Source organism: Pinus tabuliformis, chromosome 8 (genome assembly GCF_031772625.1).
Source record: "Pinus tabuliformis cultivar Carrire ecotype Pingquan chromosome 8, CPIR1, whole genome shotgun sequence".
In the NCBI taxonomy this organism is placed as follows: Eukaryota; Viridiplantae; Streptophyta; class Pinopsida; order Pinales; family Pinaceae; genus Pinus; species Pinus tabuliformis.
The window spans coordinates 1,861,140,431-1,861,156,547 of record NC_142294.1 but is presented as its reverse complement, the minus strand read 5'-3'; positions in this window follow the sequence as shown (position 1 = coordinate 1,861,156,547).

The window sequence follows — 16,117 nt, the reverse complement described above, 5'->3', positions numbered from 1 at the left end:
ATGAAGAATTATAGCATTGGAGACATGTTCACTAAGAACATTGCATCTGCATACACAATACTTTGGATAATGTCATCTACATGTACTGTGATTTATATAATGTCTTTAATAATTATGCCTAGCGTTTGAGAAATAAGTATAAGGGATATTATATGATATATCTTTGTAAGGAGGAAATATGTGATTTTATGTCTTCAAAGTATGTAAGGGAAGCATGATGGTTACTATTTATCTAAAAATAGAGCCCATATCAAGAAAGAAGAAGTATAAATATATATACAATAATACAAAGAAGTAGATATAGATGTCTCACCCAATTGTTTGACAACCTTAATCCACTTGTTATAAATAGCTAACCATTACCTAATCAAATCATACAACTTTGGTCCATATGCCAATTCTCAAACCATCACATTATCTAATATTTTAGATTAATAAATTATATTTTTACATATACAGGGGAAGTATAATATAAGAATTAATTTAGTGTATTTGATATAATTAAAATACAATATAAAAATTTAGTGATATCTCAAATAGAAATTAAAATTGCTACCACAAATGCACATTTTCACATTTGTGCCACCATCCCCTTGAGAGGTGATGTTGTGCATCATATTGACTAATATTATGATCTTGTTATTATTAAATTTATTATTGAATTCCACAATATTTGGATATTTTTTACTTAATCTATAGTTTTTTCTTAGTGCTAATAAAATAATAATGTTTGTAGTATCATAATTCATCACAAAAATTTAAGATCTAAGATCTATTATAGCAAGGTTATATCCAGATGATACAAAGAAGGTGATACAATATTGTTGCCAGTAGGGATCTTAAAGATGTTATATATGTTTGACTCATTTTATCTCAGATCCTTTACTTCATCAAAAGAAAAGTTATAGGATTAAATTTTTGTAATAATCCCAAAATTATTTTCTTCAAGAGTACCCTGTTCAAATCATAAACACTACAAGAATCACAATGGCTACCAAAACATTCACATCCGATTTTCCTCAAAATTTCACTGAGGTTATCTCTTAGCCACGCTTTACAGGAGTATGCTTGCTTTAGGATCTCATTCTAATTGATATCGCAAGGCTCCATCCAAGGTTGAATATGTTCTGACTAATCGAAATGTATATGTTGACATGTACGGAAAAAACCCAATCTTTGCAAGAGGGAAACTTCATATTTTAATTGAGTACATTCACTAGACATTCACCATCAAATTGGCATTAGACTCCATGGTGTTCCTATAGTTAGAATGTTATGTCCACATTCGCCATTCATTAGGGGAATTTTGAGGTCTAAAATGGGCCTCCTAAGGAAATTATAAAATAATATTAGATTACATCATCAAATCTTAGAGGGAAAAAAGACAAAACTATTTTTTCAACTCGTATTTTCAACTTATCTCCCTATTGGTTTACTCAAATTTCGAGCAGAAACACTTTTTGGATGCAAAATTTGATTCATCATCCAAGGATTGTCCATGTTGCATACTTTTGATGGACCCTGCCACATGAAAAATGAGAAATACATGAAAAACGTGATTGCACTAACATTTTTTCATGTATTTCTCATTTTTCGTGTAGCAAAGTCCATAAAAAGTATGCAACATGGGTACTCCTTGGATGAGGAATTAAATTTTGCATCCAACAAGTACTCCCGATCGAAATTTGAGTAAAAACTTAGGGAGATAAGTTGAAAATACGAGTTGAAAAAATAGTTTTAATATTTTATTATTTTTTATCCTTGTACTTTTTTACTCAAAAAATGGTGAATCATCCCTCATGGTTGACATCATCATCTTGAATCCTATTGGTCCTTATAAAGTTTATTTTTGTTGTACATTTTTCTTAGGAGGCTCATTTCAGACCTCAAAAATCCCCTAATGAATCCCAAGCTGCCCATGTTTACTATGTATTCCACATAAATATACACAACTACATTCCAGATCAATAAATAATCAAAAGCATTCATAATTAAATCTCATAGCAAATATTTTGTTACCCTTTCCCCTCACACGTTGTGTTAGATAGCTAATCCTCGGGATTAACCTTGGGTCAGTTTGGGTAGTTATTGGAGTCCATGAACTCCCAGGAACTAATTCAAATGTTTCCTATATATATTTATATTTACAACATGTACACAATTTTTTGAGATCATTTAATATACAATTTATTTGGTTTCCAGTTGGATTATCTTATAGTGGTATCAGAGCGAGAAGTTTATCTGCCTGTTAATTGAGGTGAGCCACTAGTTTTGTGGCCAGCGAGAGGGAGTTTGCATAGATGGCAAAGAGATGAGATATTTCCATGATTTTTCTGTCTTAAGAAGTCTATGCCTTGAAGGAAGGGGATCGAGGTGGCCTGTAGCTCTGGTTCACTGCAATGAATGAAGAGCAGATATTGGTTTTTGAAGTTATAAGGACCGCAAGAATCTTGAAGGCATCGACAAAGTACTAGATTATATGTTACTAAGATGGATCCCTAAGATTATTCAATTGATGGTTGTTGTCGATTTCTCCACCACTTGCTACGACATTTCGGTTTGTGTTTCTAATTAACCCGTTGGTAATTCACAAGCCTAACACTTATGTGCGGAAGGGATAACTGGTTGAGCATTTTATCCAACCTGTCAGCGTTGAATTAGAAGCACAGAATCGAGTTTGATTGTTATGATGGTAAGCGATTATGAAGTTTGGTAACTGTCTTTGAATAGGAAAGATTAGGTGGTGATACGTTGTGTGCCGGAGGAGTAGCACTGTGCAAAAAATATTAAGGTTCTCCGCTTCTTAATTGGTGAAGCCATCGAATGCAGGGCTACTGATCAAAGTTGTGACAGAGGGGTCATCATCCAATGGTAAACGCTACGCTCTTCATCAATCTGGGCGAATTTTGTTGAGCGAGGAACAAAAACAATGCTGAAGTCAAATTCTGCCAGAAATTATATATTCCATCCGTTGTACTCTGTTCTCCAAACATTATGAAGCATTTTGAAAAAAAAAATTGGACATTTGAAGCTTTTTGAAGACGCTATTGGACATTGTTGGATGTTTGAAACTCAGATTCCTTTGAGATCACCGTTTTCTAAACAGATTCGTTCTTGAAACTCGTGGCCAGTGCTCTCCACGTCAGCTGATATATCTGAGATATTTGCACTGCAAAAACTCCCTCAGATCAAACACAATATCTATTAAAAATAAGTGGAATGTTGTGACTTTGAATTTACTTGCAGAAAGGTCGATTTTTTACGCTATTTTTTTACTGAATAGCGTAACAGTAAATTTTCCAGTTTTTGTCTTTAGAAATGCATAAAATAGGGCAGAAATAACAACGAATATTGCACTGAAGAAGAATACCTGGGTAAATTGGTTGCTGATTAATACGTTGAGAGAACCTGGGTGAATTAGTTGCTGATGAATACGTTGAGAGACAGAGATGGTGGCACAACCTACACTTTCTTGAGACATAAGAGGTATAATTTCTGACTAAAACATTATCATCAGAATGAGCGTGCACATGCTTTGTTGGATCTGTTATCAACGTGAGATTTATGTTTTGAATCTTTAATAGGCACGACAAACTCTTCATCTTTCTCACAAATACACACTGACCAATCTTTCTCACAGATACATGCTGACAAAGAGATTAAGAAAATTCAAATAAATTTGAAAATTCGAAGAATCTAAAGCATAAGGGTTATTATGCATGGTCATTATGTTTTCGATATGAGGTTTATGGATATTTGGGATATGTGCATTATGTTTTCAATATGAGGTTTATGGATATTTGGAATATGTGGTGAATATTTTGGATATGGATATTTGGGATTGAAATTGATGTTGGAGAGAAGGTGTTGTGGCTGGTAGAATTTATATAGTTGTTTGGTGGATTGAAGGTTATAGGTTCAAATATTTGACAAGATCATTTTATAATTTTTTGTGTTTTATCACAAAAATTTTTAAAGTAAAGTCAAAGTCGAATATTTTTTTTTTGTGTTTTTTACCACAAAATTTGTTAAAGTTGTAAAGATCTTAATTGAAGATTCGAAGTTAAATTTATGTTGTATATGGGTGCATGATCAGTTGAACCCGACACCCAGTTATCATAAATTTGTTTGTATTTGGTGCATTTTTGGTGGTAGCCAACACCACTTTTTCAAAGTTCATTGCTGAAGAACATGGCTAAAGTCGATGATTTGTTGCAATTATTACACAATTTAATGTCATCTTGTGTTCATAGCAGTGTCCAAGTCAGCAAGGACACGCTCTTTGACATCCAAATATATTTGCAAAATGCGAAAAACAAAATTGAATTTTTGGAACTAGAATCCCCGTTTCAACGAGAAGAATTGCAAAAGAAGAATTTTGAACCCGTTCTTGTTCAGAATAATAGTGTGTTTGAGCCTGAAAATCACTCAGAAAATAATCATAGTAATGAAGTGGTCTCAAAAGGAAATGCAACTGAAAGTTCTTATGAGAAGCCTAATATTCCCAAAACTTTCATAAGGCCATGGGAAGAGATTAGACACAATAAACACATAATTGGCTTGGGTTACAAAGAGGATATTCTGGATGTATATTTTCACATACTAGATTTTGCTAAATTGATACAATTCTGAAGCGTTGGCTTTCTGGATGGTGTAGTTTGAGAAGAAGTTGATAGATGCCAACAATGTAACAGAGTTTACATGTGAAAGATCGATGTTTAGATCTTCACCCGTGTGAGCATTGCGGAAAGTGAAATCGTCATACAAATAGACGTTCCAGAAAGAAGTCTACTGCAAGAGAGAAGGTAAATTTCAGATGGATTTCTTCTTGGGATTAGACCAAAACAACGAAGAAGATTTACAGGGCATATCGAAGAATATGTTCCAGAGTGATGAACAGCCTTGCAGTAATGAAGAGTACTTCTCACCTTGTATCCGACAAGGGGGGAATGGTTGATGGTCTGCTATAGGTTTGAGTTCGAGATGTCAAGTGAGCCTAAGTCAGATTTGAGTTGATTGAGCACTTCCATGTTTGGAATTGTTCGAGGAACTGCTATGATAGTTCCAGATTTTGTGGTCATCTTAAAACCAAATTTTTTGTTGTTCTGAGAACTGTTATGAAGGTTCTAGAGTTGGTGTTGGTTGAGACCTTGAGTTCTCCCATATTGGTTTGTGGTTATCCTTAAAAACCATTTTTGAGAGACATTCAGCTCTTGGCTGAGATGCATTTTTTCATTTTGAGCTCTTCTTCTTGGAATTTGGTATATCCCTTCAGATTAAGGGGGGGTTGTTATATAGCTAATCCTCGGGATTAACCTTGGGTCAGTTTGGGTAGTTATTGGAGTCCAAGAACTCTCGGGAACTAATTCAACTGTTTCCTATATGTATTTATATGTACAACATGTACATAATTCTTTGAGATCATTTAATATACAGTTTATTTGGTTTCCAGTTGGATTGTCTTACACGTTGCAGTTGCAGTTGGACTTGGAAATAGATTCTGTTTGGTTCCAATTGATGATGTCAATTAGAGTTTAATTTAATATCAACCTGGGAAGGTAAACTTAGAAGCGCTTATCTAAAATATATAGATTTAGAAGGATTCCTAATTTTTCCAAGATCTTAAAGTCCCCTTACAAGAACATATTCATTAAGACCTCTTTCAATAACTAATCAAACCTAGATCTAACAATTGTTTGAGATCCATGGTTCTCTTACAAGAACATATTCTACAAGATCTCTTCCAACATTAGAACATCTAATAAGAACTTAAAAGCCTAGATCTAATAATTGTTTGAAATCTTACGGTTCTCTTACAAGAACACTTTCAAATAAGACTCTTCCAATATTAGAACATTTAACAAAAACTTGAAAACTGAAATCAAACAAAAACATAAAATAAATTATACCTAAAATAAACAAATAAGCATGCAAGTGAGGCCATGGAGGCCCTCCATAACTCCACAAGCACACCACTTCAACGGAGACTCAGATGTAGAAGAAAAATTGAAGTATGATCCTTCATTTCAAAATCTCCATTACAAACCAACTCTAAGATTACAACTCTAAGCTTCTGAGATTACATACTCCAAAATTCTAAGATTACAAAAACTTCAAGATTACAAATGGAGGAGATTGTACTCCTATTTATACAATGGGATGAGTAACAAACTCATAATGATGATCCACTAATCTCTCTTTAGTTCCATACATCTCTCAACCATCTAGACACATAACCCCCTTTTTTCCTTAATCTTCTCCATGAGATTATGATCTTCTCCATGAGGTTTATCTTATCAAATTCGAATTTGATCATTCAAGGCCACATAAAGGTATCCTGGAAGCTTCCTTCGCACCTACACATGTCACAAAAACAATCCACTTTCCATATATGAAGTAAAATATATTATTTTCTAATATTTAATCAAGAATTTCTCTTAAAAATGCTTAAAAATAAATAATATTTCGAAGATATAAATGAGACCCATTAATGGTGAGCAATAGGGAAATGAAGTGACATGGTGGTGAATAATGAGTGATATAATGGAAGCATAGGTGAAAAATGTATGGTAATGAGTGATATTTGTATGACATTTTGAAGCCCAAACAGATTCATTTCACAAAGGAATCGAATCCCCTATGCAATGCCTCCTCATATCAATCCTCGGGATTTAACTTTCAGTGATATGATAAAATAAAACGACATACTCAAAACCCTCGTACCTTTGAACCAGTGTCCAAATCTATGAGTCTTCACTCAACAGGGTTTGTTTAACTTATACATTGATGGCGATTTCCCAAAAAACTTGCTCAACTAGCATAGCTTATGCAATGTATTTCTTGCTAGGACTTTGTTTCCACTAGGCGATTTCCTTCTTCTCTACCCAAATATGACCACGCTCCTTAGCTTTCAATGCAAATTTATTCAAATATCCACATGGATCCTCAACTAGCAAACTTTTGGTTACTATTCCCATCAATGGTGATTTCTCATCATCATTTTGACCACTACATGCAAACCTAGGATTCAATTTAACATTGGATCTGCAATATTTCCACAAAGCAAAATAATATTGAGCCAATGCAATTACAACACTCTTCAAACAGTGTTTAATCTCTACAGCTAGAATATTACAACACAGAGACACTTATTCATAAATAATCACATCGCTTTTAGTCCTAAAACAACGTTCTAAACCTTTCTACATGAATTCCATATCCCTGTAGCCACTTGGAATAATGCTTACATTAGTAAATAGGTAGATTAGTTTGTTGGTTTTGTTGAGATATTCTCTCAACAATCAATTCCTTCTTAGGAATTTATTGGATCTTATGAGCACTATTTATAGTTAAATTTTGACAGTGCACACTATATTGTATTCACATCAAATAATGTTACATATAAATACATCTGGTGTTGTCTCAAGATAGGTAAACTAAATTTTTGACAATGCACACTATATTGTATTCACATCAAATAATGTTACATATAAATACATCTGGAGTTGTCTCAAGATAGGTAAACTAACTTGGACACATAATCACTTGGTTGAGAGAATATCTCAACCACACGCCAATTTAGGAAACATTTAGATCTTCACAACTCCAAACTAATAGGAACAGAGAAAGATTCACAACTGAGACAAGTAGGAATTAAATTTCCAAGCCGCCCCTTTAATGACTACTTGTCTCAATCTCAATATGAAAAGTCTAGTTGTGGTCAAACATGACAAAATAATATGTCAACATCCATATAAAGGAACAACCATCCATTGGAATGCATGAGTGGCCAACTGCTGCAACCACCAGTCTACTAGGATGTCTTTCGTATACATGGTTATATCAACCATTATCTACATACATGTACCTGTACCTGCGAATCCCCCTCCATCATCATCATCATGGGTTTTATTGGATTACCCATAAACATGCTCTGGCTTTTATCAGAATACCCTCAACCATGCCCACAAGGGCTCTCAGCCACCAAGGCTCACCACAGACCCAACTCAACCAGGGTCAGGGTTTTCTTGGCTCACCCTTAACCATGCCAAGGGTTTTGTCGACTGACCCTAAACCATGCCTACAGGAATCCCTGCCCACTTCACTCTCGCATGTGGTTTCTGGCTTACCACAAACCAACACTACAAAGTGGTTTCCGGCTTACCACAAACCTGCAATCACAAAGTGGTTTTAAGATTACCACGAACTTCATGGGGGTACACATGCCTCATCAGGTTTACATTACACGTTCCAACTCTTGGAGTTACTAGGTAAATACATTACAAAGACCACTACAAAACATCCTAGACTTGCATACTAATAAATGTATGCGTCAAATACTACACCATGATCATGAGTCTATTCCACAAACTCACACAAACTTTAACTTAGTTGTCCATCATTCTTTAATCGTTAAGTTGCACTTTTCCCTCCTCTTTTTGTCTTTGTCAATTAAATCTTGGAACTCCATGCTTAATGTGTCATTTGTTAGAGTATTGAATTCTAACAGAGAAACTTTACCTAATTGAGTTAGCTAGGCTAAATAAAGCTCAATAATGTTATCCATATTCCAAGACATAAAAAAATAAACTTTCAGATTGAAAAAATATCAAATTTCTCTATCTTTACCCATGAATTTAGACAACTATTTAAAAATAAATCTCACCACAGTCAGAGTGAATCAACATTTTCTTCGCGCATTTCTTCAAACCCTCGGCCATATTTGCGTCACTCGTGCAAAAGATCCGCTCGACTAGGAGGTTCAATTCTCGCTGACCGATTGAAGACATGCGTGTTAACGGAAAAAGTGTCTATTTAGAACGACCCTATCCCACTAAGGTGTGACAGTGACCTTAGAAACAAACAGAGAAAACTAATTTTGTATTCTCCTTTATGAACTATAAACAAAGAGAAATAGGATGAACCAACCTGTGTCTTGCGCTAGTCCTTTGATCCAATCTCTCTCCTCTTTGACAGCTTCCAGCTACCTGCTCCTTTACTTGCCCAGCTTCACCAAGTACCTACAAGATCACAGAAGAAGGAAACTATACAAAGACATGGGTTCATACTCATAAAAAGCTTAGGATCAGATTTAAGATAAACATACAAATGTAACAAACATCAATGATACACAAGCATGTAGGAGAAACTCAAATAGTTTTATTGATATAACAAGAAGATCCAAGAGGAGTTACAACCGATGATTCCTGATCCAGCATCAACCTCCCAGCAGAGAAGCCCCTTCTTCACCTCCAACAAAGCACAAATCACCCAATACTCTGATATCTATCTCAAAACCAACAGGAATTCTCTGCAATGTACAATATTCCAGCCTCCGGATCTCTTGGTGAGGGATCCATATATAGATGTATGCAAAGAGGATGAGTCAGCTCGTGAATTGATTAGTGGCTTCTCTCTGTCAGTTCTTGCTTCCACTTGGAGACTTAGAGCCTCTTACTCATCCCTGATCGAATTCAGTGAGGCAAGTGTCATTGGAGAAGATTCTGGAAGCTTCCATTGTCTCTCCACCTTGTGGAATGACTCTGCCACTTGTCATTTTCCGCTCACCGCACCCTGGTAGTGCATTTAGGTGCGTTGCAACGCACCTAGCTAGTGTATTTGGGTGCTTTGCAACGCAGCTAGCTAGTGGAGCAGCTGAAATGATCCTAATTTGACTAGTTCAGAGCAGTTTCTGGTGGAGAACTTCTGGGAGAAGCTATAATTTGTTGACCTTGTTCCTTTAGGAGTTAGAACAACACTTTTAGGGACTTAGGAGCCCTTGTTTTATGGAAATTTCATGCTTAGAGCTGTAAGGCACAAAAATTTCTATAACAGTTGCCCCCTAAAGTATGAGGCCGTTTATCAGGTGAAATTCTTTATTAGGAGGATCCGAAGTTCTTTCAATGTTGGGAGGAGACCTGTAATAAGATACAATACAATACATTATCTTCATACTGTTTTCATGATCTAGCTGAGGTGGGCATTCCCATGCTCAGCTTTTATAAATTCATTTTCATGTACATAGGACAGACAATCGTCTGATGGTAGACTGATGGTTCTGATAGAGCCATCATCCTTTTGGTAGGATGATTATCTGTGCTGCAATGTTGTACATTTCAATGTCTTTATTTTCCTGAATATATATCGCAGCCCGGATGGATGAAACTAGATCCGGGGTCTTCAATCTCGTCCGATCTTCACTCGAAGTACAAGTCGATCCATGTGAGAAATGTTTTGAATTCGAACATGGAAAGACATTGCTTGATTACCAGTCAGTGATGTAAACTGTTAACAAGCGCGAGAGGAATCACCGATAATGATAATGACCCTCAAGGTACTGCAGCACAATTCACGTGGTGTGAATAAAGGACTTGGCGTCGAACACCACGCAAAATCTTTCGGTCGAAGGTCATTGATGTATACCTGTCACCGGAAGTGAGAAACTTACCATTGAGGCATGCAAGCTTCAAAGTACTGAATGGGGTGTTCCTAGATCAACTTCTTGGATAATGAGCTGATGTCGACAAGAAGCGATCCTTCAAAGGAGGGCCTTAATGAATCCCACATCTATGACACGGAACGGAGCAAATGATTTTGATGGAGGTGAAAACGATCTGATGATATATGGTTCAGGATGGCAGTCATGAAAGAATGAAGTATAATGTATGGTAGTGGATGGGACACAGGTGACTTCTCTGGATGACTTCTCTTGAACATGTCGGTGACACTTATGTGATGGATTGGTAGCATTTACCCCAAATGTGGATGGTATGGCGAGACCATGGCAATGTGATCGGTGAATGAAACAACCCAACCCGACTCAGGCACGGAGTGGAAGTGTCATGTTCAAGAGCGACTTGCTACCAATAAAGTTTCTTTGAGTTTTCTTCCCAATTTTTCCCCAGTCATTGCTGACCAGTACCTATTTATTTTTGTCAAGCTTGAGGAGGATAACATATGCTTGTTCTATAATTTTCCCTTCGGGCAAACCCATCGCTATGTTTTAACGAGCCTAGCAATAGTGAAACTCGTTCTCTTCTAAAGACAAGTTTGTCGCTATTGATCTTTTTAACAAGTCTAACGACAAAGATAACTCGGTCCTTTTCATTTTTAGAGAGTTTGAAAAGGTACGTAAAGGTAACTCCGAAATTCCTTTTTCATCATCTAATCCCTTAAGTCTGAAAAAAGTATAAAACAATACAGAAGGGATGCATTTTCGATCGTTTTAACGAGCCAAACAAAACAAGCGCTCGATCTTTTTGTGCAATAATCCCTCAGGTCCAAAAAGATTAAAATCTAGAGGGATAGCACTTCCGGTCGCTTTAACGAGCTGGAAGGCCAAAACTCGGCAATCTTTTCATATTTTACAAGTCAGTTGAAAAGAGCTTAAAGAAGACTCGTCTTTTGAGGAACGAGTGATAAAATGGGTAGCAGCTGATTCCAGGCAAGGTTTGGAATTTTCCAATCACGGTAGTGTCACAAGGATGGCTAGTGAAATCACTCTTCGCAGTTGTTCCTCAAAATGGGTAAACAATCAAATGGAGGTGAATGATCGGCCAATGGAAAAGTGGAGGTGACGGTGCAAACACGACCAAGGCTTTAATGGCTGAAATGTTTCATTCACGGTGGTTATTTACCGGGGAATAGTTCATTTTTTAACGAGCTTAAACGCGGGTGGAAACATTTGCTCGGTCTTATGTTTATTTTTTAACGAGCTTGAACTATGTGCTAAAACTACTCGATTAATCCAGTCATATGATAAGAATGTCTCATATAAAAACGGCAACTTTTATATTTTTGCCCCTCATCCTTTCTTTATGCAAGTTTGGTGACGACTAATCCTACGAGTTTAAAGGGTTAGCCTACGAGTTTAAAGGGAGGACCTAAAAATTTAAAAAATAAATAGTCGCCCTTCGCTTGCACTCCAAAAGGTTTGCATGCCCCCAGGTATAAAATATGGTTTCAAGGTTACCCCTCAATTTGCAGACAAAACATTTTTTCTATCAGGAGAGGCCTACCTCTTACAGGTTACCCAAAGATTGCTCTATTTGCGGTGCAAACAAAACACTTCTTCGGCGATGTCTACCGAGATAAACAAGGCCGACTGACGACGTCTGCCAACTCACATAAATTTGACAAGAGAATCGTATTCTAGACTAACCCCTCTTCCACCGACGGACGGGGTACAGACTAGTCATATTCTCCCGCGGAAACCTACCCTATACACGAAGTTTTCCTGCCGAAGCAGACCGGGACACATGCCCCCTGGGTTTCAGTCATATCCCTTCGAATTACTCGCGCTCATCGGGAGGACGGACTGAGAATTGAGACATTTCTTGCGTGACGAGACCATTTAGGGACGGTATATGACTATTTGTTATGCGTGATCCAGGAAATGAAAGCTGGTCCACGAGCTCGACCACTCTTCCTTCGTGCGGAAAACACATTACTCTAAAGAGTGAGGAGACGATCGCTCCCATGCAATAAATATAGTCTCGTCCAAGGAGTAGGTTATAATCCAAGGGTCCTTGAACGACCATGACGTTCATGCGAACTGTCTTCCCTCTCAATGTTATGGGCACATCGGGAAGGATCCCTAAAGGTCGACTGGTTCCTTTATCAAAGCCTGTCAGATTTCTCATCTCAGGCAAAAGCGATGGCGAACCAAGCGCTTTCCAAGCAATAGAGGAAAGGATACTCACAGAAGCCCCCTCATCTATGATGGTACCAGCCATGACCATTCTATATATTTGAACGATAATTCGGAATGGCACACTTGCTGGTAAGCGAGGTCTGCCTAGTTAATTCCAATCGAAGGAGACAACTAGGTTGCTTGGAGGTGGGACCGAGTAGACGGTCGGGTATGGCTCTGACGAACTTCCTTCCTGCGGTAAAGGAACGGGTGGATTCCCCCCATGTTCGTCGGAGTCTGTGTTGATGAAGAGAATTTGGATGGTGTCATCCTTGTTCTCTTCAGTGACTGTATCATCTGAAGATAAAACCTCTGAAGGCAAGACCGGGTCAACTGCCGCCTCGACCCTTTGACTTTCGTCTGGTATGGATTCAGTTGGTTTATCTTTAATGATAGGCGCTTCAGTCGACCACCTGAGCGGGCCAGTTGGATTCTCAACTAGTGACGGACTCGGCAAGAGTTTTTTATATACAGGAGGAAGTCGTAACGGTGAAACCGAACGATCATCCAAAACTCTTTTAGCTTCGTCTAAGAAGGGACAACGGTGGAGGGCATGGTCGCCTTCGCACAGTTTACAAGGAAATCTAGCTTTCCCTTTTTGTCTTGTGGCTTCACTTTCACTAGTTGACGGTGTGCTTTCAACATGATTTCCAGAGGTTGATGACACCGGATTGTGCAAATGAGGAGACCAGTCCCTTAGTATTCGGGGGATGCAAGGACAATCTCTGTGAAAGTGGTCTCCCTTGCAAATGACACATGGCGATTTAGGCCTGGTCGGTGCTGTGTGTGGATTTTCGTTAGACGACACTCGTTTTCCCTCATTCGCCTTTGGCTCCTTCTTCTTTTTCTCTTTCTTCTTCTTTTCCTTCTTCTCCTTAGGAACTTGGCTTTTAGCTTTACCAGTCCCGTCAAGCGAAGAGGAAGGAGGAGAGGAAGAATTAGAGGAAGTAGAAGGTTGGTGGGTAACTCTGGACTCGTCTAATTGCTGATTCGATTGTTCAGGAATAGTGGTGTTCTGAACGACATTGGTTGAGAAGAGCCATACTGGCAAGCCAATTTTCAGTCTTGGAAGCGATAATGTGGCCATATGGGGCGCACCAACATCTCCCCAAGAGGAGAAGGGACTAGGATTTCCACCAAGGGGAATTCCTTGGTTGGTAGGCTCCATTTTCTCAACCCAAAGATCAACGTAGGAAAAGGGTATGAATATTCCGTTTAAAATAAATTTTAACACGCTTTGACACAACTTGTTTTTTTTCAGTTTTAAGGAGTCGAGAAAAAAACAAAAGATGACTCTAGTCTCCTTCGATTTTTAATGAGCCTGAAGTGACAAGTGCTCAGATGGACCTTTTCCGTTAAGGAGTCTGAAAAGAAACGAAAGGGACTGCTCTGGAGGTCTAGGTAGAGGGAGTACCAAACCAATCGCAAAACTGCAGAATACTTTTTACGGTACGGCAGTCGATCTTCCCGAATGCTGTATTCGGTGCATTGTGATCAGTAGGGCGGCCGACACGGCTTCCTATGGATAAAGGTTTTATGCCTATAGGGGTCTCCCAATATATACTCGACGGTACGTGGGAGCACAAGTCCGTACTGGCACTTATCGTCTCAAAGTGGAGGAATCACCCAACCATCAGTGAGGACAACAGTTACCAGGCTTTACGACGCTGGAATACGTCTCTAGCCTAGACCTCTAAATGTTGTGCGTTAAGTTACAAAGCGTTGTTAAGTTCATTGAATTTATTTTAGGTTGATCTTTCTTATGAAGTTTTCCTTTTGGGATCACCACGAGATGTATATGTAATTCCTAAAATGCAATCTAAAGATGATAAACAAGCTTTTATCTCTTTTCAGCAATGAAAATCCTAGCTACTAAGGGAAAAGAAAGACACAATCTTTTCGCAAAGAGCAAAGAGCACACTGTAAATGCACTTTTCCTAAATCAAGCCAAACAGACTGCCAATATGCAAATGCACATGCATGTGTTTTGTTTTTCACTTTCTTAATATTGATGCCTAAAAAGAAAGTTGTTGTACAAATCTGAATTTGCTTTCAAGTGACAAACACAAACAAGCTTCTTTTCGAAATCAAAAGGTAGAGATGATTACGACACTTTAAGATTTTGAAATAAACACTCGTTTCGACACTAGAAAGTGACAAATTCAAGCCAAAGACAAAAGTAAAAGCATAATCGACTATCAACAGCAAATAAACTTTCTCCTATGATCAAAATTGACACTTGCGACAGATCTAAATCAAAGGACGACAGTACGACTATTATACTTTTGCAATGGAAAACTGTAAATGACGTAACAAACACACAAAAAACATCTACAGTTTCTTTTATACAACTGAGGCGGAATTATAGCAAAGAAAAGGGGTTTTTAAACAGACACATACACTGATCACAGGCTGCAAAAATCAGAGACAAAACTGAAAAAATGAAGCAAAGAACCTCAGCTGCACAAGGCTAGGCTGATCAACGCACCTGTTACACAGAGAAACTGGATTGCAACGCAGGTTGCCCTCTCGGGAACTGCGCTGAAATGCAGGAACTCTTCACAGTACCTGCGCTGGGGCAGAAACAAGAATTCTATCCGGGTTCTGGGTCACGGTTTGCAGTTTAATCTATGGTTTTTGGCCGAGTAAAAGCAATCAGTAATGCACAATCAGAGGGTAGATTTAATGAAGGTCTAAGAGCTATCACAAAGGGCAATCAGATCATTTGTGAATCAGCTGTTCAAATCATAAACAGATCCAATGAATGGATTGAAGCAGCAGATGTCTACTTTGCATTTGTTAATGGAAAATGCAGTTCGATTCGCTACTTCTAAGTTTATGAAACAAACAACAAGAGAAACACAAACAAACCAACTAGATGATCGTCCCCAGTGGATTCACCATTTTGTTAATGGGAAAAGTGTCTATTCAGAATGACCCTATCCCACTAAGGTGTGACAGTGACCTTAGAAACAAATAGAGAAAACTACTTTTGTATTCTCCTTTATGAATTATAAACAAAGAGAAATAGGATGAACCAACCTATGTCTTGCGCTAGTCCTTTGATCCAATCTCTCTCCTCTTTGACAGCTTCCAGCTACCTGCTCCTTTACTTGCCCAGCTTCACCAAGTACCTGCAAGATCACAGAAGAAGGAAACTATACAAAGACATGGGTTCATACTCATAAAAAGCTTAGGATCAGATTTAAGCTAAACATACAAATGTAACAAACATCAATGATACACAAGCATGTAGGAGAAACTCAAATAGTTTTATTGATATAACAAGAAGATCCAGGAGGAGTTACAACCGATGATTCTTGATCCAGCATCAACCTCCCAGCAGAGAAGCCCCTTCTTCACCTCCAACAAAGCACAAATCACCCAATACTCCGATATCTATCTCAAAACCAACAACAATTCTCT